The 23,201-nt window shown below is 39.4% G+C and overlaps 1 pseudogene; it reads left to right on the forward strand.

Annotated features, from left to right (window-relative positions):
• The first annotated feature begins 5,265 nt into the window (after window positions 1–5,265).
• Window positions 5,266–6,641, forward strand: LOC122453684 (annotated as a pseudogene).
• Window positions 6,642–23,201: the final 16,560 nt, after the last annotated feature.

Genomic DNA, 23,201 nt, shown 5'->3' on the forward strand with positions numbered 1-23,201 from the left:
TGTATTGTGTTAATGAACAAAACTGCACCCACAAAAATCCACAGGTGCTCTGGGATCAGTGTCTAAAGAACCAGGAAATACATGGTAAGATTTTCCATGTATTTCAAGAGATTTTCCATGTATTTCAAGATTTTCCATGTAAGAGTCAAGAGGATGGTGGATAACACATCCAGGTCAAAGTCAACCATAAGCTCAACTTTAAAAAACAGTCTGAGAGGGGTAAGTGATGACTACAAAGGCAGGAGGTGTGCCCTCCAGGCATGTCTGAGGGCTCCCGGAATTCAGGATGGCAGGAATATTGAGGGTTAAGGAAAGGTGGCAGCAACAAAGGTAGAAAGCAAGCTGTGGTCAGATCATGAGGGGGTTGTGTGTCCTGCCTATGATCCTGCAATTCTGGTCAATGCTGCCTTCATCCAGCTGCTTCAAATCACAAACGCACTTATCAATTAGGTCACAGAGGCACTAAAGAGTTCCACTGGGGAGGCTCCCCTGCCCCCCCACAAAAAAGGCCGGCAGAAGAGCAAGCAGAGAGTCATGTTGAAGGTGAGCTGGATCCAAGAAAAGCTAGACTAGGGCAGAAACGGTCAGAAGGCCATAGCAGGAATCCAGAGGGCAAAGGACAGATGTGAGGGAGGGCAGAGTGCCGGGTGTGGGAGTATGTGTCCAAGACTCTATGGGAAGGGTGAAGTTTCACAAAGCTTTCTGTCATTTTTCCAAGTGTTTATTCTACTCACGGTACTTATTTGACACTTCCATGTTAATATTTGTAAACTCCTCCCTGTGAGTGGTAAATATTTGGAGGGTAGGTACTGTGTTTTATTCATCTATAATTATCAGCACTCCAGGGATCCCAGTAAAAACATGTTGAATACATGTGTAAATGAGTCAGGTGAATAAATAGTATCAAGTTAGAGCTTATTTTCATTCAGTCTCTTCCTAATCTAAGCACCAAGAAGCTCTTGAATTCTACGCAGACTCCCAAATAACAGGGCAATTGATACAAACAAGGCCAGAGAAGATTCCCAGCAAGTAGGAGAAAGATTTGAAAGTGAAGCCAAACAAACAATATTAAACTTTCATTGTGAGCACATAGAGGGCCAAGGTCAGACCTCACTGAGTTGTCTGCCATTTAGCACATTCACTTTTACATAAAAGGAAATTAATACTTGTCTATTGCATGAATGACAAATGCATGAGTCAATGAAAATGATATGTTATAAATAAAGAAAGTGTGACAGATAAGCAGATTTTAGTAACTGTCAAAGTTTTGTGGATATATTATTAATACATGGTCATCTAAACACAACAGAAGAACATGACTTTCAAAGATTAAACCTATATTTTTCTGGTATATAATTTATCTTAATGTATTTAAAGTCCTGAGTTCTTGAACACTGGTTCTTGTCTCAGTTACTATCTACTGTGCTATAATTAGTCCCTTGCTAATGGCTTCCCATGCATTACGCCTGGTTCAAGGAATGGAGCATTGTGATTGAATAGTGATGGCAAACATTGGCACATGCAGGAATGGAGGGACACAGGACATAAGATTTTGCCAAAACTGTACTAAGCCTTCTGAGGTGCTAAGAGCTGGGGAATCATTTACTGTGTCAACTGTTGGCCCAGTCGCTTAATCTAAAGACACAATCTATTCATTATGCCATCGGGGAGCAATGAGAAAATGTATATTAGGCTTGAATTCCAACTTTGTTACTCACATGCTGGATAATCATGCATAAGTTTAAAGGCTCTGGGTCTTGTTTCCTTTCTCTGAGCAGTGAGAATCCTTATCAATCTGTGAAAGCAGTGAATCTCTGGCACCTAGCAAAGTGTCCATGAACAAGTATACTCAACAAACGCGTCCACGCCTTCAACTCTCATTCCATTGATCTGCTCTGGATCCATACACAACTCCCATAAGAGTGGGTGCTGAAAGGCAGTGACTTCAGGTTACTTCCTTCTGAACAGCCCCACACTGTCATTCTGTGTGCTGGTCAGAAGACAAAAGGGTCCCGAGGTATCCTACTTACTCAGTCAACACTGATGTAGGTGCTGCTGTGGAGGGATTTTACAGTGAAAGTAAGTTTCCAAGTTGGTTGAGTTTAAGACAAAAATTAGCTTTGGTGGGTCTGATCTGATCAGATGAGTCCTTCAAAGATACTGGGCTCTTCCTTGAAAAAGAGGTCCATGCTGTGAGAGGAAGTCACCCTGAGGGATATCTTACCTTATTGACTTTGAAGATGTGGGTGGCCTCCAGGACTGAGAGAAGCCCCTGATGACTACTAGCAAGAAAATAGCCACAGGACTGAATTTTCACAACCATATGAGCTTAGACGATCCCAAGCTCTAGATGAGACCATAACACTGCCAACACTTTGATTTCATCTTCACAAGATCGAGTATGGAGTTCAGTCATGCTGTGCCCAGACTTTCAATCAACAGAATTGTGAGTTGTATTCTTTTAAGCCACTGTTTGTGGCCATTTGTTATGCGTCAACAAAAAAAAAATGAACGCTCCCTAGACCTTTTGCCAGTTTTACTTTCTTAAACTTTAATAGCATTCTCATTTCAAAACTGCCATATAATTAGGGTTCTTGCAATGTGACACATCAGAACGCAATGATCCTTTAATGCTCTACAAAGAATAGCTATAGTGAGGCTGAAGACGACCCCACCAAGTGAGCTGTGTCCTTCCATCATTTTGTGATGGTCAGCATATTACTTTACTTTTGTGATAGTGCTTATGCTCAGTTTTCTGAGAATTAAAATGACGAATGCTTAGAGAAAAGTTTGAAGACACAGAGAAGCAAAAATAAGAAAACATAAAGCATCACCAAGTTCACTCTCAGAAGCAATCCTTGTTAAATGTGTTGAGAACAATCTTACAGTCTTTATACAGTTAAAACTAACAAACATAGGGGAGGATATGGAGAAAGTCAATTATATATATGTATATATATTTTGAATGCTAAAAACATAATACATACTTTTTCTCAGATTCATTTGATTGACTACAACCCAATAACATTTTTTATTATATGAATTATTCCAAAAAAGTTTCACAAAGCAATACATTTCCTTGGTGGTGATGGTTTAGTAACTAAGGCATGTGACTCTTTGTGACCACTATGGACTATAGCCCACCAAGCTCCTCTGTCCATGGGATTTTCTAGGTAAGAATACTGGAGTGGGTTGCCATTTCCTTCTCCAGGGGTTCTTTCCAACCCAGGGATTGAACCTGGGTCCCCTGCATTGCAGTCATATGATTCTTTACCAACAGAGCCACCAGGAAAGCCCACACATGTCCTTACTACCTACAATAAATTCTGATAGTTTCTGATCACTCATTAAAAATATGTCTATTCTTTGAATTCTACTAAAATGATTGCAATACCCATTAATGTGTTGTTTACCTGTAATTTGAAAAACATTGCCATATGCAATTTTGTATCCTGATTTTCTACTTCTCATCATTTTGCAAAAATTCCAAATACCACTACAATTATTTAAGCATATTTTCAAACACTTTATGATCTTAAATCTTACTGAGGTATCACTTGTTTTATATTTCTGTTCTACTATATTTGAATATTGTTTCCTCAAAATTTAAATGAACATTTTTATTGACTATTCTTTAACATTAATAGCAAGAAGTGAACTCACTAGAAAGTATGCATCTCCCTTCTAAGTAATGTGGATGGAACCAGGCAAGGAAACATAAATCACACAATTAAGTCATTTCATGCCCTTTCTCCTTGCACCCACCCCTCCCCTGCACTTATCCAGTTTGCCAGGAAAAATAGAGTCTAGAGAACACTGTAGTTCTCGGACATCACTAGCCTGAAGGCTAGATGCCTTGGAGGGCACACTATGCTGGCTGTCTGTTCTAAGCAAGCGAGACAAGAGGGGCCTCCACCACGGGCACCTGAGCAGTACCACAGTCACAGCTCACAGCTGCCAGATTGCTCTGATTGCTCATTAGCTGTTAGCACTGTTAGTTCTAATAAACTGTGATTTTCATTGCTGCTAAAGCAGACTGGCATCCTCTCCTCCCCAACAGACTGCTCCCCAAGCAACTGACATCCAAAGTAAGTACCCCTGCAGGAGCCAATATGCTTGTTCTACACTCTCATCTGCCTCTCCAAACCTGCCTCCTGCCCTTCAGAGCTTACAGGCAGTGGAAGACCTCACCACTCTCCTCTCTCCCTCCCTCCCTACCTCTCTCTCCCCCATCTCCACCCATCCCCCAATTAATCCAACAGTTAACGCAGAAAACTTACTTCTCTCTGTGCTATCTCAGTATGAGCGTAAATCTCCTGAAATAGGCAGCTGCTGGCTTGTTTCTGGGGGAGCGCCTGCCCCTGTGTTTGTCACATGTTGACACCAGCTGGAAGCAGAGCTCATCTTACACAATAAAGGCCTCCGCAGAAGCCCTACACATTTTCACCCAAGGCTGCAAAGGTGAGGCTCTGACGTTAGGGTGCAGGGAGGATGCAGGGAGGGGGGTTAGGCATGCGTGTGTGAGTCCAAGTCAGCACATCTGTCCACTCACAGGAATGTTAAGGGATTACATTGCTTCACCTCTCAGTGCTTGTAACTTTGTGCCATTCTTTCCTTCCTACTTCAGGCTAATTTCTATTTAGGCTATAAGGCTCAGTCCAGTCGTCTCCCCTGGAAGATTTCCTCAAACTTCTGTCTTCTGGGCTTCAACAGCACCCTTATGCACAACTCACAAGGGAATGCTGTCACTCCTTAGCTGTTCTCAAGATAGCATCTTAATTTACTTTTGTATCTGAAACATACATACTTGTGTATCCCCATCATGGGACATTCCTGGTGGTTCAGAAAGTAAAGTATCTGCCTGCAATGCCAGAGACCTGGGTTCAATCCCTGGGCCAGGAAAGATCTCCTGGAGAAGGGAATGGCCACCCACTCCAGTATCCTTGCCTGGAGAATTCCATGGACAGAGGAGCCTGGCGGGCTACAGTTCATGGGGTCACAAAAAGTCAGACACCAGACTGAGCGACGAACACTTTCACTTTCATCCACAGCATAGTTCCTGTCACATAGGATGTGCTCAGTAGATGTTTACTGCAGTGAATTGAAAAGGTACAGAATTATCTGTTCACAACCTTGAGGTTCCAATAGGAAAATGGACACTGTTGGTATTTCTCCCTTAATTTTGACTTTTAGGTGTTAAAGGTGTCATTTGTCATAGTAAGACACGGCAAGATTTGCTCTAAGAACCACTGGGCTTGAAACAATAAAGACTGGAAGCTGAGTTTTTACCCATTTCCTCTGCATGACAAGGAAAGACTTGAAAATGGTTAAAGAATACGAAACGAGATTCATGGGTTCCCTCTAAATACCAGTTCCTGTGTAGTGACTCCTGACTCTGTGACATCAGATGGGGTATTTGCTATTTAAAATAATCTGCAATTTCAACAATATTTTCTTGGCCTGAAGACAATCAGGAGAAAGACTCTTGAAAAAAAAGAAAATCTCAGAAGAAAAAATTGAAAAGTGGAAAAGAAGTATGTCTAAAAACCAAGTCAGAAGAATCTTTTGCATCAGATGAGCCAAAAAGCATCCAGTTAAGATGTCCTTCCTGAACATGCAGAATTACTTTAATCACCTGCTTTGGGAAAGCCACCAGATCCAAAACCAGAAAGTGTACAAAATAACATATTAACTCAGTCTGGTTAAATAAGATACCAGAAAACCAGAATCTACCTTGGAAACATTAGTCAACCATGACATGATTATAGGTGGTTTTCACACATTTTTTGAGAATCTAAATTCTATGACTATTACTTTAACAACTTCAAGTTCAGAGGGTATTCAGAAGCCTTTGGAAACTGAAGAAATGCTTGAAATAACTACCAATTATCTTGCTAACCCACAATTACAAATGATTCTGTGGAAATTAAGTCAGCACAGGAAAATGTATTCATATTCAGCACAATTACTCCAACAGTGAAGAATTAAACAAATAAAGAATCTGTTTTTGCCATTTTTGTACCTACAGAAAATTGCAAACCTACAATTAATTCTTTTATGCCTGCCCAAGAAACAGTGGAAATGGACATTAAAGACCTAGACATTGAAGACTCAAATAATGATATAGACTTTGAGACAGATGTTTTACAGATTGAGCATTTTTACTGCTGCTGCTGCTGCTGCTAAGTCGCTTCAGTCGTGTCCGACTCTGTGCAACCCCATGGATGGAAACCCACCAGGCTCCCCTGTCCCTGGGATTCTCCAGGCAAGAACACTGGAGTGGGTTGCCATTTCCTTCTCCAATGCATGAAAGTGAAAAGGGAAAGGGAAGTCGCTCAGTTGTGTCCGACTCAGCGACCCCATGGACTACAGCCTACCAGGCTCCTCAATCCATGGGATTTTCCAGGCAAGAGTACTGGAGTGGGGTGCCATTGCCTTCTCCATTTTTACTGCAGACAAATGTAAATAAGGAACATCCTTGGCAGAAAGTCTAAACTACATTCAAAGATAACTCCTTGAGTTACAAGAACAGCAAATTCTAGGGAAATTGAAGTCTTTGGAAGCTCTTATTAGGCAGCTAAAACAGGAAAACTGGCTATCTGAAGAAAATTATAGAAAACCATTTCACAACATGTGATTAAAGAGGTTTTAAAGTTTGTGACTTTTACATAAGGTTTTTGTTGGCCAAACCAAATTATATGTGAAGTGAACTTATTCTTGTGTAAAATTCTTACCTTAATGAAGCTAAGAAAGTTCTCCAATGTTATGAACTTCATCCTGTTTTTGTTATGCTCATTTTTTAGAAAAACTAGAGAGTTGTTGGGTAGAAGACATTTCATCACTTCTTAACTTTCCAAATTTAAAGTAAAAATGTAGTGAATAAATAATATGATTAAGTCATAAACTAAAAGAACACAGATATGGTAAACAAGATCCCAGAATAGAAGTCAAGTTCAGGAATCAGTCCTGGTTCTACCATTAAGATGTGTCTTGGACAAGTTACTTATTGAGTCTCAGTCTCTAATTTGTAGAAGGAGGGCACATAACTAAATCTCTAACATAGGCTGTTTCTTTATAGTTTCTTCCTTTTCTAGAAGATTCTTTTAATAGAACAAGTTTTCTGTATGATAGTCTTATACTTACACAAAAGTAAGTGCTGGCTAGAATTTTATATTATTAACTCATATTCTCAATATTTATTAAATTCTGTGTTGCTTGGTGTATCGCTGATCATCCTGCTTGTGATGCCAATTGTCTTGCTGTGTCTCGCTGTGCACACTGCTGATTGAACCCAGGGTAGGCAAGGTGTGAGCTAAGAGGCTGGAAGGAGACTCGAGTCAGGAGCCCCACAGCTGGAAGGAGACTCCTCCCCGAGGAGGAACTGAAGACACGTTTACACTCTCCTGGCTGGCAGAGCAGCCATAACAGCCTCTCTTCGCTGGTGCAGCAGCATACCACAGTTCTCTCCTCTTGTGGCTGACCCAATGGACACAGCCCTGAGGCAGCAGAAACTCCCCCTGCTTTATGGGTGGAACTCACCATGTGCACACCACACACAGCCCATGCCCAAGCGAGTACCTTGTGACATGCATGCACAGTGATACAAATGATCTCAGCTGTTACCCAGCCACTATTCAGGAAACATGGGGTGAGAGGGACTGAACACGCCATCTTGGCTAATTTGCTCTCTCCCCACATTTGATCTTTGGGCTATAATTTTTTGTATCATACAGGTTTCCTGGTGGGTCAAATGGTAAAGATCCACCTGCAATGCTTGAGACCCAGATTTGATCCCTGGGTTAGAAGATCCCTTGGAGAAGGGCATGGCAGCCCACTTGAGTATTCTTGCCTGGAGAGTCCAATGGACACAGGAACCTTGCAGGCTCAGAGCCCCTACTCAGAACCCCGACAGTCCGTGGGGTCGCAAAGAGTCGGACACAACTGAGCGACTGATACTCTGTCATAGTAAAGAGTACTGAAAAGTTCTGCTTTGTCTTATACATTTTCTTCTTTGGTTTAAGCAATAGAAATTTACTATCTCGCAGTTCCAGAGGCTCCAAGTATGAAATCAGGGTGTGGGCTCAGTGGGTTTCTTCTGAAGCCTGTGAAGGAAAAATCAGTTCCAGACCTCTGTCCTTGACTTGCAGGTGGCTGTGTCCTCCTCTACATCTTCACAGTGTCTTCCCTCTATGTGTATCCATCTCTGTCAGAAATCCCCCTTTAAATTAGGACCCCGGCCATATTTTATTAGGAACGTGTCTAATGACCTTGGACTCAGTTTCAAGAACCTGAGCAATAACACAATGTTCCTAATTACACAACTTTATTGCACACGTTTAATAACCACATTTGCAATGATCTTATTATGAAATAAAGTCACATTTCAAGGTCCTGGAGTTAGGACTTAAACACAGATTTTTAGGTGGAAAAACATATTCCAAATCATGACAAAGCAAAATTATTCTACTGGTCCTCAACTCTAAATCCAGTCCAGTCAAGTGCTTACTGCATAGACAGTAGATTAATAGCAGTACAATAGAAGGAACACTCATTTCTCTGCTTTTGAGGATCCGCAGGTGGAATAACAGAATAATAGCTCCTGGCACACAGGGGCATCCTATAAATACTTAAAGAATGTTGGTCTTGCTATGGGAGTCAAGAGCCCTAGATTTTAGACTACTCGTTTCGCCACTTGTTTGCTGTATAGCATTGGGAATCCACTTCCAGCCTCTGGGGACCTGTCTTGTAATATAGATCAAACAAGAAAAATATGATTACAGTAGGATACACTGCAACTGAAACAACCCCATGGGGATTCCCTGGTGGTCCAGTGGTTAAGACTCTGAGCTCCCAAAGAAGGGAGTATGGGTTCGATCCCTGGTTGGGGAACTAAGATCCCACATGCTGTGTGTCTAATAAACAAAATAAAAACAATTTAAAAATGAAAAGAAAAAAAAAAACCATGCCTAAGGAAAGAGAACTCTTTCCTGTGACATTATTCAGTGTGTGGGTCATGTTTGCTTAACAGATTCTAATTTCCTTCTGCCAAATCAAGTGAGAATTACTGTTTTTCATCACCATTTTTAGGAAGCAGCATTTCTATGATTTCCCTTAAGCTATGTTCTTGGTTACAGGCATCTTTATATTGTTTAGCCTGAATAATAATGTGTCAAATAATGTCCAAGGACCAAAAGTCCATGGAGCTCATTCAGTACATGGAGAAACTGAGGCCACTGTTCTCACAGGTGATGTCATGATTTGACCTTCCAGTGGTACTGGAAGCCCACTCATCAATATGACTTACCAACACTTTTCTTGTTTTGTCTCCCCTATCGTCCCTGCCACATACAACTAAGCCATCAGGCAAAAGCACTTCCAAACAGGGATTTCACTTGTGGTGGAAAGGAAAGAGAAGATCACTCCAAAAGTAACTAAGAAAGACTTTCAACTCTGGTTAGCATGTACACATTCACATCATATTAATCTTCCCATCATAACAACTAAAAGACAATAAATTAAAACACTGTGTTAGAGAGGCATTGCTGTAAAGAAGCCTAAAAGTACTATACTCTAAAGAGGGATAAGTTCTTCCTGGGGAGTAGAGGCTAGCAGCCACTTAGTTGTGGTGGCATCTCTTGAGTGAGTGCATGGATAAGCAGAGGATTTGTCTTGGTTCAGGAAAAACAGTGGATTGATTGGAATCTGTAAGAGCCCAGGATGAGAATGATTTCCCCCATAACACAATTGCTGAGTATAGTGTATAAGTTCCATGATGGAAGGCTGGATACTGAGCAGATAAAGGAGAGAAAAGTATTGAAATTTTTAAGGTACTCAAAGCTTCTACAGGGAGGCGTCTATAATACACACAGACCAGATCTCACTGTCAAGAAATTTAAGCAGGATAACCTAAAATTAACTAAATATGTATTCCAGACCTGAAACAGCTCACTCCTGATTGACCAATATGATCAGCTTCCTGACAAAGGAAGATGCATTTTATTCTGGAGGAAAATAATGCTTATTCTTATATCCAAAGATCTTTTTAACAATTCAAATGGGATATCTTTGACATACAAAAATTATATGTATTTAAGGTATACAACTTGGTTTTTGCTATATGTATACATTATGAAAGGATCACCACAGTCAAGCTAAATAAGTTACCATTACTTCTACATACTTACCATTGTGTGTGAGTGTGTGTGTGTACTAAGAAGATTTAATTAAAGATTTATGTTCTTAGAAACTTTCAAGTACACAATACAGTATTGTTCATTATGTCTCCATGCTATACATTAGTTCCCCAAAACTTATTGATCTTGCCTAAATGAAACTTCAGGCCCTTTGACTGGATCTCCTCAGTTCCCCCTGGACCTGACAACCACCGTTCTACCCTGTGTTTTAAGAATTTGACTGTTTTAAACTCATCATATTAATGAGATCTTGCACTATTGCCTTTCTGTGTCAGGCTTATTTCACTTAGAATCATATCCTTCAGGTAGATCCATACTGTTAAAGGCCGGAATTCCTTCCTTTTAAAATTCTGGCTAATATTCCATTGTATATACATATAAACCACATTGTCTTTATCCATTCAGCCAACTTTTTGCTTCTTCATACTGCTCATGAGGTTCTCAAGGCAAGAATATTAAAGTGGTTTGCCATTCCCTTCTCCATGGGACCATGACATTAACCCTTTATTCATTATGTGATTTGCAAATATTTTCTCTTGTTCCATACATTCACTGTGTTCAGTTTCTGCCGTGAACAAACTTTTTAACTTGGTGCAGTTTCACCTACCCATTTTCCCTTTGTTGTCTGTGCTTTTGGTGTTATGACCAAAAAATGTTGTGAAGAAAAATGTCAGAAACATTTTCTCTATTTCCTTCTAGTAGTTTTACAGTTTCAGGTCTTACATTTAAGTCTTTAATCCATGTTGAGTTGGGTTTTGTATATGGTGTGAAATAAGGGCCCAGTTTCATTCTTCCTGATGTGAATATCAAGTTATCCCTGGGCCATTTAACAAAGAGACTATTCTTTTCACATACTATGTGCTTGGCACCCTTGTTGAAGATCAGTTCAGTTCAGTTGCTTAGTTGTGCCTGACCCTTTGCAACCCCATGGACTGCAGCACTCCCGGCTTTCCTGTCCATCACCAACTTCCAGAGCTTGATCAAACTCATGTCCATCGAGTTGGTGGTGCCATCCAACCACCTTATCTCTGTCATCCCCTTCTCCTCCTGCCCCCAATCCCTCCCAGCATCAAGGTCTTTCTAAGGAGTTAGTTCTTCACATCAGTTGGCCAAAGTATTGGAGTTTCAGCCTCAGCATCAGTCCTTCCAATGGACTCAGCCTTACATATACATGTATTCACTCTCCCCTAAAATCCCCTCCCATCCAGGCTGCCATATAATTTTGAGAAGAATTCCATGTGCTATATAGTAGGTCTTTGTTGGTTGTCCATTTTAAATATAGCAGTGTGTACAGGCAACCATAAATTTGTTCTCTAAGTCCGTGAGTTCCTTTCTATTTTGTAATTAAGTTCAGTTGTATCACTTGTTTTTAGATTCCACATATAAGGGAGGTCATACTATGTTTCTCCCTCTCTGTCTGACTTATTTCACTCAGTACGACAATCTATAGGTCCATCACGGTTGCTGCAAATAGGATTATATCATTCTTTTTAATGGCCGAGTAATCCTCCATTGTATAAATGCACCACATCTCCTTTATTCATTTCTCTGTTGATGGATATTTAGGTTGCTTTCATGTCTTGGCTATTGTAAATAGTGCTTCAGTGAGCATCAGGGTGCATGTATCCTTTTGGATCATGTTTTTTCTCCAGATATATGCTCTGGATTGGGATTGAGGGCCATATGGTAGCTCTAGTTTTAGTTTATTCAGGAATCTCTATACTGTTCTCCATAGCAGTTTGTACAATTCCCACCAACAGTGTAGGAGGGTTCTCTTCTCTCCAAACCCTCTCCAGCATTTATTGTTTGTGGTTTTTTTGATGACAGCCAGTCTGGCTGGTGTGAGGTGATATCTCACTGTAGTGTTGATTTGCATTTCTCAAATAATTAGTGATGTTGAACATCTTTTCATGTGCCTCTTGGCCACCTGTATGTCTTCTTTGCAGAAATGTCTATTTAGATCTTCTGCCCATTTTTTGAGTGGGTTGTCTGTTTTGGTGCTGTTAATCATCATGAACTGTTTATAAATTCTGGAAACTACTCTCTCATTGGTCATGTCATCTGCAAAAATTTTCTCCCAATCTGTGGGTTGTCTTTTTATTTTGTTTACTGCTTCCTTTGCTGTGCAAAAACTTTTGAGTTTAAATATATCCCATTTGTTTATTTTGTTTTTATTTCCATTATTCTGGGAGATAGATGGAAAAAGATATTGCTGCAATTTACGTCATAGAGTTTTTTGCCTATGTTTTCCTCTAGGAGTTTTATAGTGTCTAGTCTCACATTTAGGTATTTAATCCACTTAGAGCTTATTTTTTTGTATGGTTTTAAAAAAATTATATAATTTTATTTTTAACATGTAGCTGTTCAGTTTTCCGAAAACATTTGTTGAAGAGACTGTCTTTCAGTGTTGTGTGGTCTTGCCTCCTTTGTCATACCTTAATTGGCCATAGGTACATAGGTTTATTCATGGATTTCCTATCCTGTTCCATTAATCTATATTTCTACTTTTGTGCCAGTACCATACTGTTTTGATGACTGTCACTCTATAGTCTACTCTGAAATCAGGGAGCTTGATTACTTTAGTTCTATTTTTCCTTTTTAATACTGCTTTGACTACTCAGGGTCCTTTGTGTCTGCATACGTATTTTGAGATTTTTTTGTTCTAGTTCTGTGAAAAATGCCATTGGTAATTTGATAAGGATTGTATTGAATCTGTAGTTGCCTTGGTTAGTATAGTCATTTTGACAATATTGACTACTCCAATCCACAAGCATAGTATATCTTTCCATTTTATTGTATTTTTTTTTACTTCTTTAATAAATATCTTATAGTTTTTGGAGTACAAGTCTTTTGTCTCCTTAGGTAGGTTTCTCCTTAGGTATTTTATTCTTTTTGATGCAGTGGTAAATGGAATTGTTTCCTGAATTTCTCTTTCTGGTCTTTCATTGTTAGTGTATAGAAATGTAACAGATTTCTGTGTATTAACTTTGTAATCTGCAGCTTTATCATTTTCATTGATGAGTTCTAATAGATTTATAGTAGCATCTTTAAGTTCTTCTATGTATAGTATCATGTCATCTGCAAACAGTGACAGATTAAGTTCTTCTTTTCCAATTTGGATTCCGTTTACTTCTTTTCCTTCTTTGCTGTAGCTAGGACTTCAAAAACTATGCTGAATAAAAGTGGCAAGAGTGGATATCCTTGTCTTGTTCCTCATCTTAGAGGAAAGCTTTCAGCTTTTCACTATTGAATATGATGTTAAATGTAGGTTTGTAACATGTGGAGGTATATTCCCTAAATGCTCACTTTCTGGAAACTTTTATCATAAATGGGTGCTGAATTTTGTCAAAAATGTTTCTACATCTATTGAGATGATCTTAAATTGTTTTTATTCTTCAGTTTGTTGATGAGGTGTATCACATTGTTTGATTTGTGGATATTGAAAAATACCTGAATCCCTGGGATGAATTCCACTCAATCATGATGAGTGATCTTTTTAATCTATTGTTGGATTCAGATTAGTAGTATTTATTCTGTTGAGGAATTTTACAACTATATTCATCACTGATATTAGCCTGTAACACTCTTTTTTGTGGTACCTTCATCTGGTTTTGGTAACACAGTGACCATGGCCTAGTAAAATGAGTTTGGAAGTTTTCCTTTCTCTTGAATTTTTTGAAACAGTTTCAGGATAGTTGTTAACTCTTCTCTAAATGTTTGACAGAATTTGCCTATGAAGCCATCAGGTCCTAGACTCTTGTTTGTTGGAAGTTTTTAAATCAACGTTTCTATTTCAGTGCTTGTGATTGGTCTGCTTATATTTTCTATTTTTTACTGGTTCAGTCTTAGGAGACTACATGTTTCTAAGAATTTGTCCATTTCTCCCAAGTTATCCATTTTATCAGCATATTGTTCATAGTAGTCTCTTATGGACTCTTCCATGGAGTCAATGGAAACTTCTCCTATTTTATTTCTAATTTTATTGATTTTAGTCTTCTCTCTTTTTTTTCTTGATGAGTCTGGCTTATGGTTTGCCAATTTTGTTTATCTTCTCAAAGAACCAGCTTTTAGTTTTACTGATCCTTGATGTTGATTTTTTTGGTTCTTTTTAGTTTATTTCTGCTCTGATCTTTATGATTTACTTCCTTCTACTAATGTTAGGCCTTGTTTGTTCTTCTTTCTCTAGTTGTTTTAGGTGTAAGGTTAGGTGGTTTGTTTTAGATTTTTCTTGTTTCTTGAGGTAAGATTGAATTGCTATAAACTTTCCTCTAAGAACTGCTTTTTCTGCATCTCAAAGGTTTCATACCATTATGTTTCAACTTTAATTTGTTTCAAAGTATTTTTTATTTCATCTTTGATTTCTTCAGTATCCATTAGTTGTTTAGTAGCATACTGTTTAGCTTCCACATGTTTCTGGTTTTTTTTATAAATTTTTAAAAATTTTTTTGTAATTTCCTTCTAATGTCATAATGTGATAAGAGAAGATGCTTGGTGTGATGTCAATTTTCTTAAATTTTCCAAGGCTCATCTTGTCACCCAGTGTGTGGTAAATCCTGAAGAATGTTCCCTGTGAACATGAGAAGAACGTGTACTCAGATGTTTTTGAATGGAATGCTCTATAGATGTCAGTTAAGTCCACATGGTCTAAAGGGTCTTTAAAGACTGTGTTTGCAAATTTTCAGTCTGGTTAATCTTTCTATTGATGAAAATAACATGATAAAGACCCCACTATTATTGTGCCACTGTCAATTTCCCCCATTATAGTTGTTGGTATCTGCCTTACCTGTTGAAGTGCTTCTATGTTGAACTGACAAACTGGAATCAAGATTGCTAGGAGAAATATCAATAACCTCAGATATGCAGATGATATTCACCCTCTTGGGAGAAAATGAAGAGGAACTAAAGAGCACCTTGATGAAGGTGAAAGAGGAGAGGGAAAAAGCTGGCTTAAAACTCAGCATTCAAAAAACTAAGATCATGTCATCTAGTCCCATCACTTTATGGCAAATAGAAGGGGGAAAAGTGGAAACAGTGACAGATTTTATTTTCTTGGACTCCAAAGTCACTGGATGGTGACTACAGCCATGAAATTAAAAGATGCTTGCTTCTTGAAAGAAAAGCAGTGAAAAACCTAATGGTATATTAAACAGAAGAGACATTACTTTGTTGACAAAAGTCCATATATCCAAAACTATGGTTTTTCTAGCAGTCAGGTATGGATGTGAGAGTTGGACCATAAAGAAGGCTGAGGACTGAAGAATTGATACTTTTGAACTGTGGTTTTGAAGAAGACTCTTGAGAATCATTTGGATTGCAAGGAGATCAAACCAGTCAATCCTAAAGGAAATCAACCCTAAATATTCATCGGAAGGACTGATGCTGAAACTGAAGCTCCAGCACTTTGGCCACCTGACAGGAAGAGCTGACCCATTGGAAAAGACCCTGATGCTGGGAAAGATTGAAGGCAGGGGAAAAAGGGGCCAACAGAGGATGGGATGGCTGGATGGCATCACCAACTCTGTGGAGATAAGTTTAAGTAGGCTCTGGGAGTTGGTGATGAACAGGGAAACCTTGCATGCTGAAGTCCATGGGGTCTGAAAGAGTCAGACATGACTGAGTAACTGAACAGCAATAACAATCAATATGTATGATCCTATTATCATTTCATTAATTGTTTTTGGTTTGCTTTTTGTAGATCTTTCCCTTCTTTTATGAGTTCTGCCTAGAGTAATAGCTTTAGCATTTGTTGTTAAGCTGATTTGGTAGTCCTGAAGTCTCTTAACTTTTGCTTATCTGTAAAACTTTTGATTACTCTATCAAATCTGAATGAGAATCTTGATGGTACAGTATTCTTGGTTATAGATTCTTCATTTCATCACTTTAAATATATTGTGTCATTCTCTTCTGACTTGTGTTTCTGTTGAGATATCAGTTGATATTGCTATGAGAATTCTCTTGTATGTTATTTGTCATTTTCCCCTTGTTGCTTTTAATATTTTTCTTTAATTTTGTCACTTTGATTACCATGTGTCTTGGAGTGTTCCTCCTTGTGTTTATCCTGTCTAGAACGCTTGTGCTTCCTGGACTTGGCTAACTATTTGCATACCCAATGTTACGAAAGTTATCAGCTATTATTTCTATAAATATTTTTTCAGGTTCTTTCTCTCTTTTCTCCTTGTGGAGCCCCTATAATGTGAATGTTGGTGAATATAATGTTGTCCCAGAGGTCTCAGGCTGTCTTTATTTACTATGTGTGTATGCTGTTGTTGTTTTTTTTAAATTCTTTTTTCTAAATTATGTTTTGTGGCAGTGGTTTCCAACATTTTGTCGTCCAGGTCACTTATTCATTCTTCTGCCTCAGTGATTCTGCTATTGGATCCTTCTAGAGCATTGTTCATCTCTGTTTATTCTTTAGCCTTTCTATGTCTTTGGTAAACATTTCTTGCATATTCTCCATTGTTTTTCTGAGATTTTGGATCATCTTCACCATCATCTTTCTGAATCCTTTTTCTGGAAAGTTGCCTATCTCCATTTCATTTAGTTATTTTTCTGGGGTTTTATCTTGTCCCTTCATCTGGGACATAATCCTCTGCTTTTTCATTTTTATTAACTTACAGATATGGTGGTTTTCATTCTGGAGGTTCCAGGATTATACTTTTTGCTTCCTCTGTCTGCCCTCTGGTGGACAAGGCTAAGTGGCTTGTGTGAGCTTCCTGATGGGAGAGACTGATGATGGGAAAAACTGGGTTTTGCTCTGTTGGGAAGGGCCTTTCTCACTAAAAGTTTAATCTGATTGTCTGCTGATGAGTAGGGATGCTGTTTTTTGGCCTAAGGTGACCCATCCCCGGAGTCTACGAGCTCTATGGTAGGGTTAATTGAGACAGCCAAAAAGGCTCATGCCAAGGGGCATGTCCCTGACTGTCTCTGCCAGTGCCAATGTCTCCAGAGTGAGCCACTACCAACTCACACCTTCATAGGAGATCCTCCAACACTAACAGGTAGGCCTGGTTTAATCTCCCACTGGGTCAGTGCAACTTTTCTCTTGGTCCTGGTGTGTACAAGGTTGTTTTTTGAGCCTCCAAGAGTTGAGTCTGTGCTTCCCCCAGACCTCTGGAAGTCCTTCAATCAAATTCTGATGGTCTCCAAAGTCAGATTCCCTGGGGTTTCCTAGTCTGTTTGATGAGTTTCCAGGCTGGGAAGCCTGATGTGGGGCTGAGATTCTTCAGAACAGTGGAGAACTTATTTGGTATTATTATTCTCCAGTTTGTGGATTGCCCACCTGGCTGGTATAGGATTTGATTTTATTGTGGTTGTGCCCCTATTACTATCTTGTTGCTACTTCTCCTTTGTCCCTGGGTATGGGGTGTCTTTTTTTGATGGGTTCCAGCATCCTCCTGTCAATGGTTGTTCAACATCTGGTGGCAACTTTGGTGCAGTCACAGCAGGGGATGAGCACATGTCCTTCTACTCCACCATCTTGCGTGTGTGTTTATATATGTCATGGCAAAGATAGAGCTCTTTTTCTTCCTTTCTGACTTGCGTGCCTCATTTCTTCTTCCTTTTTAACTGCTCCAGCAAGGAGCAGTTTTTATTCTAGTATTACATTGAATAGGAATGGTCAAAGTGGGTATCTTTGTCTCATGTCATATTAAAGAAAAGAATCCTTAAATTTTTCCCATTGACTATGATGTTAGCTGTGGTGTTTCTATATGCTCTTTATTTTGCTGAAGATGATTTTTTCTATACCTATTTTGCTGAGAGTTTGTTGTTGTTGTTTGTTTGTTTGTTTACCATGAATGGGTGCAGAATTTTTTTTTTAATTTTGTACCTATTGAATTAACCATATAGATTTTGTCTTTCTTTCTCTTCATGTAGTGTATTGTATCATACTGATCAACTTGTGTAAGTTAAAACATCTTTGTATTCCAAGGATAAATCTCATTTAATCAGAGTGTACAATCCCTTGAATTTGCTGCAGAATTTGATTCACTAGTGTTGTACTAAAGATTTTGCATCTATGGTCATTAGTGATATTGGCATGTATTTTTCTTTCCTTGTGACATCCTTGCCTAGCTTTGGTATTAAGGTGATGCTGGTCTCATAAAATGAGTTTGAAAGTGTTCCCTCTTCATTTTTTCCAATAGTTTAAGAAATATTGGTACTAAATATCCTTTGGATGTTTAGTAAAATTTATCCATGAAACTATCTGATCCTCAGTTTTTCTGTGCAGGGAGGATTTTGATTGTTAGGGTCCTTTAGTAGACCAGAACCTGGTGGTCCAGAGTCAATGATGAGAAAGTGAAAGAAGGAAAGAGGCTAATATTCCCTGGGTTATGTAGCCGGCTTTCACTCTCCAGGGAATCAGCCAGAAATAGAGAGAGAGAGAGAGACACAGGGATCCAAGCTCTGATGGAACAAGGGTGCTTTAATGAATTCTGTAAGAGTATATATACCAGTAGCTTCTTTAGATAAAGATCAAGAGACCATACTTTACAAGTTTACCAAGGAAGCAAGGAGCAATAGGGGCCATAAGGCCAAAAGGCGATCATATCAAAACAGGGTCGTAAATAGTTACTTTTCACGGTATGGAAAAACTAACGAAGGAAATGCATGCATTCCTCAGTCCCGGGAAAGGCTTGCCTCTCCTCTTAATTCCTGAATATTCAGGAATTAATAAGGAAGAGAGGATTCATGACAGATCCAAAACAGCACACAGGACGCCTCCTGTTAAATGCTTCCTGACATTTGATTACTGCTTTTTCTGCTTTCATCTCCTTTTCTGTTTTTTGTCTGTTCAGAGTTTTGTTTATTTTTATTTAGTTTTTGTAAGTTTTACATATCTAGAAAGTTATCCATTAATTCTAAGGTATCCAATTTGTATATAATTTTTCATAATAGTCTGTTATGATCATTTTTTATTTCTGAAGCATTCATTATTTGGTTTTAATTGGGCTTTTTGAATATGGATCTCTATTTCTTTAATCAGATTTGAGAAGTTTTCAGCCATTATTTCTTGCAATAAACTTTTTGCTTCTTTACACCTTTCTTTGGTTATTTCTGGGGCTCCTGTAATATATATATTGCTTTGCTTGGTGAAGCTCCATAAGTCCTATAAGTTATCTTCACTCTTTTTCTCTCTTCTTTTTTCTCCTCTGATTGGATGCTTTCCAAAGATCTGTCTTTGAATATGCTGTTTCTTCTTTCTTATTGATTGAGTCTGTTGCTGAATCTCTCTATTAAATTTTAAGTTTAATTATTGTGTTCAGTTCAGTTCAGTCGTTCAGTCATGTCCGACTCTTTGAGACCCCATGAACCGCAGCACACCAGGCCTCCCTGTCCATCACCAACTCCCGGAGTTCACCCAAACCCATGTCCATTGAGTCAGTGATGCCATCCAACTATCTCATCTTCTGTCATCCCCTTCTCCTCCTGCCCTCAATCTTTCCCAGCATCAGGGTCTTTTCCAGTGAGTCAGCTCTTCGCATCAGGTGGCCAAAGTATTGGAGTTTCAGCTTCAACATCAGTCCTTCCAATGAATACCCAGGACTGATTTCCTTTAGGATGAACTGGTTGGATCTTCTTGCAGTTCAAGGAACTCTAAAGAGTCTTCTCTATCCCCACAGTTCAAAAGCTCTGTTACTTTTTTAAACATTTTATTTTTTAGTGAAGTGAAGTGAAGTGAAAATCTCTCAGTCATGTCCATCTCTTTGAGACCCCATGGACTATACAGTCGATGGAATTCTCCAGTCCAGAATACTGGAGTCGGTAGCCTTCCCCTTCTCCAGGGGATCTTCCCCACCCAGGGATCGAACCCATGTCTCCTGCATTGCAGGTGGATTCTTTACCAGCTGAACCCCAAGAGTTGGGCTATAGCCAATTAACAATGTTGTGATAGTTTCAGGTAAACAGCAAAGGGATTCAGCCATACATGTACATTATCCATTCCCCCCCAAACTCCTCTCCCATCCAGGCTGCCTCATAACATTGTTAGCTCTATTGTTTTTATTTGGTACATTTTTATATTTTCTGCCTGTTGAAATTCTAAATTTACTCATGTACTTTCCTGACCTTTGTGAATATCTTTATAATCATTATTTTGAATCCTCTGTCCAGTAAATTATATTACTTCCATTTCATTCATGTTGACTTCTGGAGATTTTTCTTATTCTTTTATTGGGAACATAGCTTTCTATTTCTCTACTTGCCTTGACTTTCTGTATTGGCTTTTACACATTAAATAAAACAGCTACTTCTCCCTGTCTTTACATACTGGCCTTTTATAGATTGATCTCACCAATCAACCTGACCAGAGTCTGACTGCCTCATAAATTTTTGTGCCCAGCCAAACCATTGTCTTTGTTCTTAGTGGCTTCCAGAGTACTATAGTATACCAAGTACTGTCAGTACCCTGAGATGGGAAAGATAGAAGCAAGTCCCCCATGCAACAGCCAGTAAACTTGGAACACTAGATCCAATTTCTTCTCTCCTCAGGGAGAAGATGGGCACTGGAGTTTATCACTCACTCACTCACTCTGCACTGACCCAGGAATAGGAACTGCAGCACACATCGTTTCAAAACATACTGTCTTTCAGATTGTTGTTTTGCTCCCTGTCATTCTGAGTGGCCTAACAAAAGCTGGAACTCGTCAAGACTCAGATACAGGCCCTTGGGCAACAATTGGAAAAGTCGGAGTACCAGGTGTATAGTATGACTTCAAAGTGGAAGCTGGAGTCTTGGTTTTATCATTGGAGCAAGCTGGTGGGGGCAGCTCTGGGAAGTGCCCATACACCTGTTTAAGTTCCTGAAGGACCCTGTCAACTTCCAGATGCCAGGTAGTTAGAAGTCAAGCCTATGGGCACCAGCTGGAGAAATCAAGGTACTAGATGTGAAATCAACCCCCTTCCAGGAAGCAACTGAGAGCTAGGCTTCATTTCCTGCTCTATCTGTGCTGATCCAGTGGAAGAACCATAAGAAGTACCCACAGCATGCCCATTTAACATTGCTGTTCGTCCTCTATGGCCCCAGAGGCTAACAAATGCCATGCCCTGTGAGCTCACAGAGGTAGAGAAATTAGGAGCTGGCCCCTCAGGTGGCAGTCATAAAAGTTGTGGTGCTTGGGGATAAACTATGTTTTAAACAAAAAGTTTTGTTTTATCACTGGTGTGAGCAGGGGAGAAATGCCTCAGGAAATACTGACACACCCATTCAAGTTCTCAAAGGACTGTGTTAGCTGGCAGGTTCAGTCTAGTTAGAAGCCAGAACCTTTGACAACAGTAAGACAGGTCCTAAGAGTTGGACTTGAGATTTGTTGTCTAATTCCTTCCAAGGAGAAGCTGGGAGTTGGGTTTCACTCACTCATTCTGCAAATGCACTTCCTTGTGCATTTCTTGGAGTTGACAGAACCTAGTGAAAGGTTGCTGCTGCGAACCCCATTCTATGTTGGAAGGGGATAAGAGCCAGAAGGAAGAGCCATGGGAAGCCATTTAATATCACTTCTTTGTTCCCTGGAGTCTCAGGGGACCAGTGAATGCTGGTGAGAGGGTAACAGGTAGGAAGGCCAGAGGTCCCCAAGTGGCAGGAGGAAATAAACTGCAGTGACAGACTTTTTTTCCTTCTCTACACAAAATTAAGAGAGACTTTTTTAAATTCTGTGTTGATGATACTTGGTTCTGCCTTGAACTAACCAACATTTTCTTATGGAAATGTTTTTCTTAAGCTATGTTGATGAAACTATGTATTTGCTTTGGAATACATTTTCTTCAAGATGGTTCCACCTAAAATTAACTTTTTTTTTTTTTTGTCTCAAGCCTTGGGCTGATAATGGCTCAAATCGAACCTGGGTCTCCCACATTGCAGGCAGACGCTTTAACCTCTGAGCCGCCAGGAAAGCCCTGATAATGGCTCAACAAACCAGTATTAATGTCAATTATTTTATGACCTAGGATGACATACTTTGTGTCATCCTATCTCAAAAATGCATACAGTGGGAGAGGGGCCTGGTGAAACTCCCTCAGCCTCGAGGGGTCTCTCTTATCTGATTAGCAGTTTGCTAAGAGACATAAAACATCTTGCTAAAATCTAGCAAGGGGGCACTCTTTCTGCCCACTTCTGATGTCTATGTCAGAAGCTTTGTTTATCTCTCTTATACTTTAATAAAATTTGGTTACACAAAAAGCTCCAGGGGTCAAACCTGGTTTCTGGCTCCAGATCAAAATCCTCTCCTCTGGAGGTCATGAATCCCAACATAGAACAGGGTTCGCAGCAGCAACCTTTCACTAGGTTCTGTCAACTCCAAGAAATGCACAAGTTAGTATCCAGTTCCTCAGGGAGCAGCAGATTAAAAGTAAAATTATACATATGCCAGGCAGTCTGGAAGATTGTGTACATACACACGGCTGGACTCTCTTAGGAGTAATTAGAAAGGAGAAATACAGCTTGTTTAATCACTGCTGAACATGAACCAAAAATATAAACTCTAGGAACTGTGCCAGCAGTCTCCAAATCATGCATACATCCAATGATAAAAAGATAAATATCTATCTGCTAAGGGCACTTGAGTACAACCGTTGATCAAATTGATTTAAAGCTGACTGAGGCAGCTGTTGGGTAACTAGGCTAAAAGACATGGAAAACAAAAGTAATAAATCTGAGCAGACATATAAGAAACTACACTCACTAGGATAGACCATATGGTGGGTCATAAAGCAAGTCTTAATAAGCACAAAAGGTTTATAATCATACAAAGTACATTCTCCAACCACAAAACCATACAGTTAGAAACTAGAAAAAGAAACGTATGAAATTCACAAAGATGTGAAAATTAGTAAAAGCACTTCTCAAACAGAGGTTCTGTAACAATCTAGAAGGGTGGGATGGGGAGGGAGATAGGAAGGAGGTTCGGGAGGGAGGGCATGTGGGTGTACCTGTGGCTGATTCTTGTCTATGTTTGACAGAAAATAACAAAATTCTGTAAGGCAATAAGCTTCTATTAAAAATTAAACACATTT

This window comes from Cervus canadensis, chromosome 15, assembly GCF_019320065.1.
Source record: "Cervus canadensis isolate Bull #8, Minnesota chromosome 15, ASM1932006v1, whole genome shotgun sequence".
Taxonomy (NCBI): domain Eukaryota; kingdom Metazoa; phylum Chordata; class Mammalia; order Artiodactyla; family Cervidae; genus Cervus; species Cervus canadensis.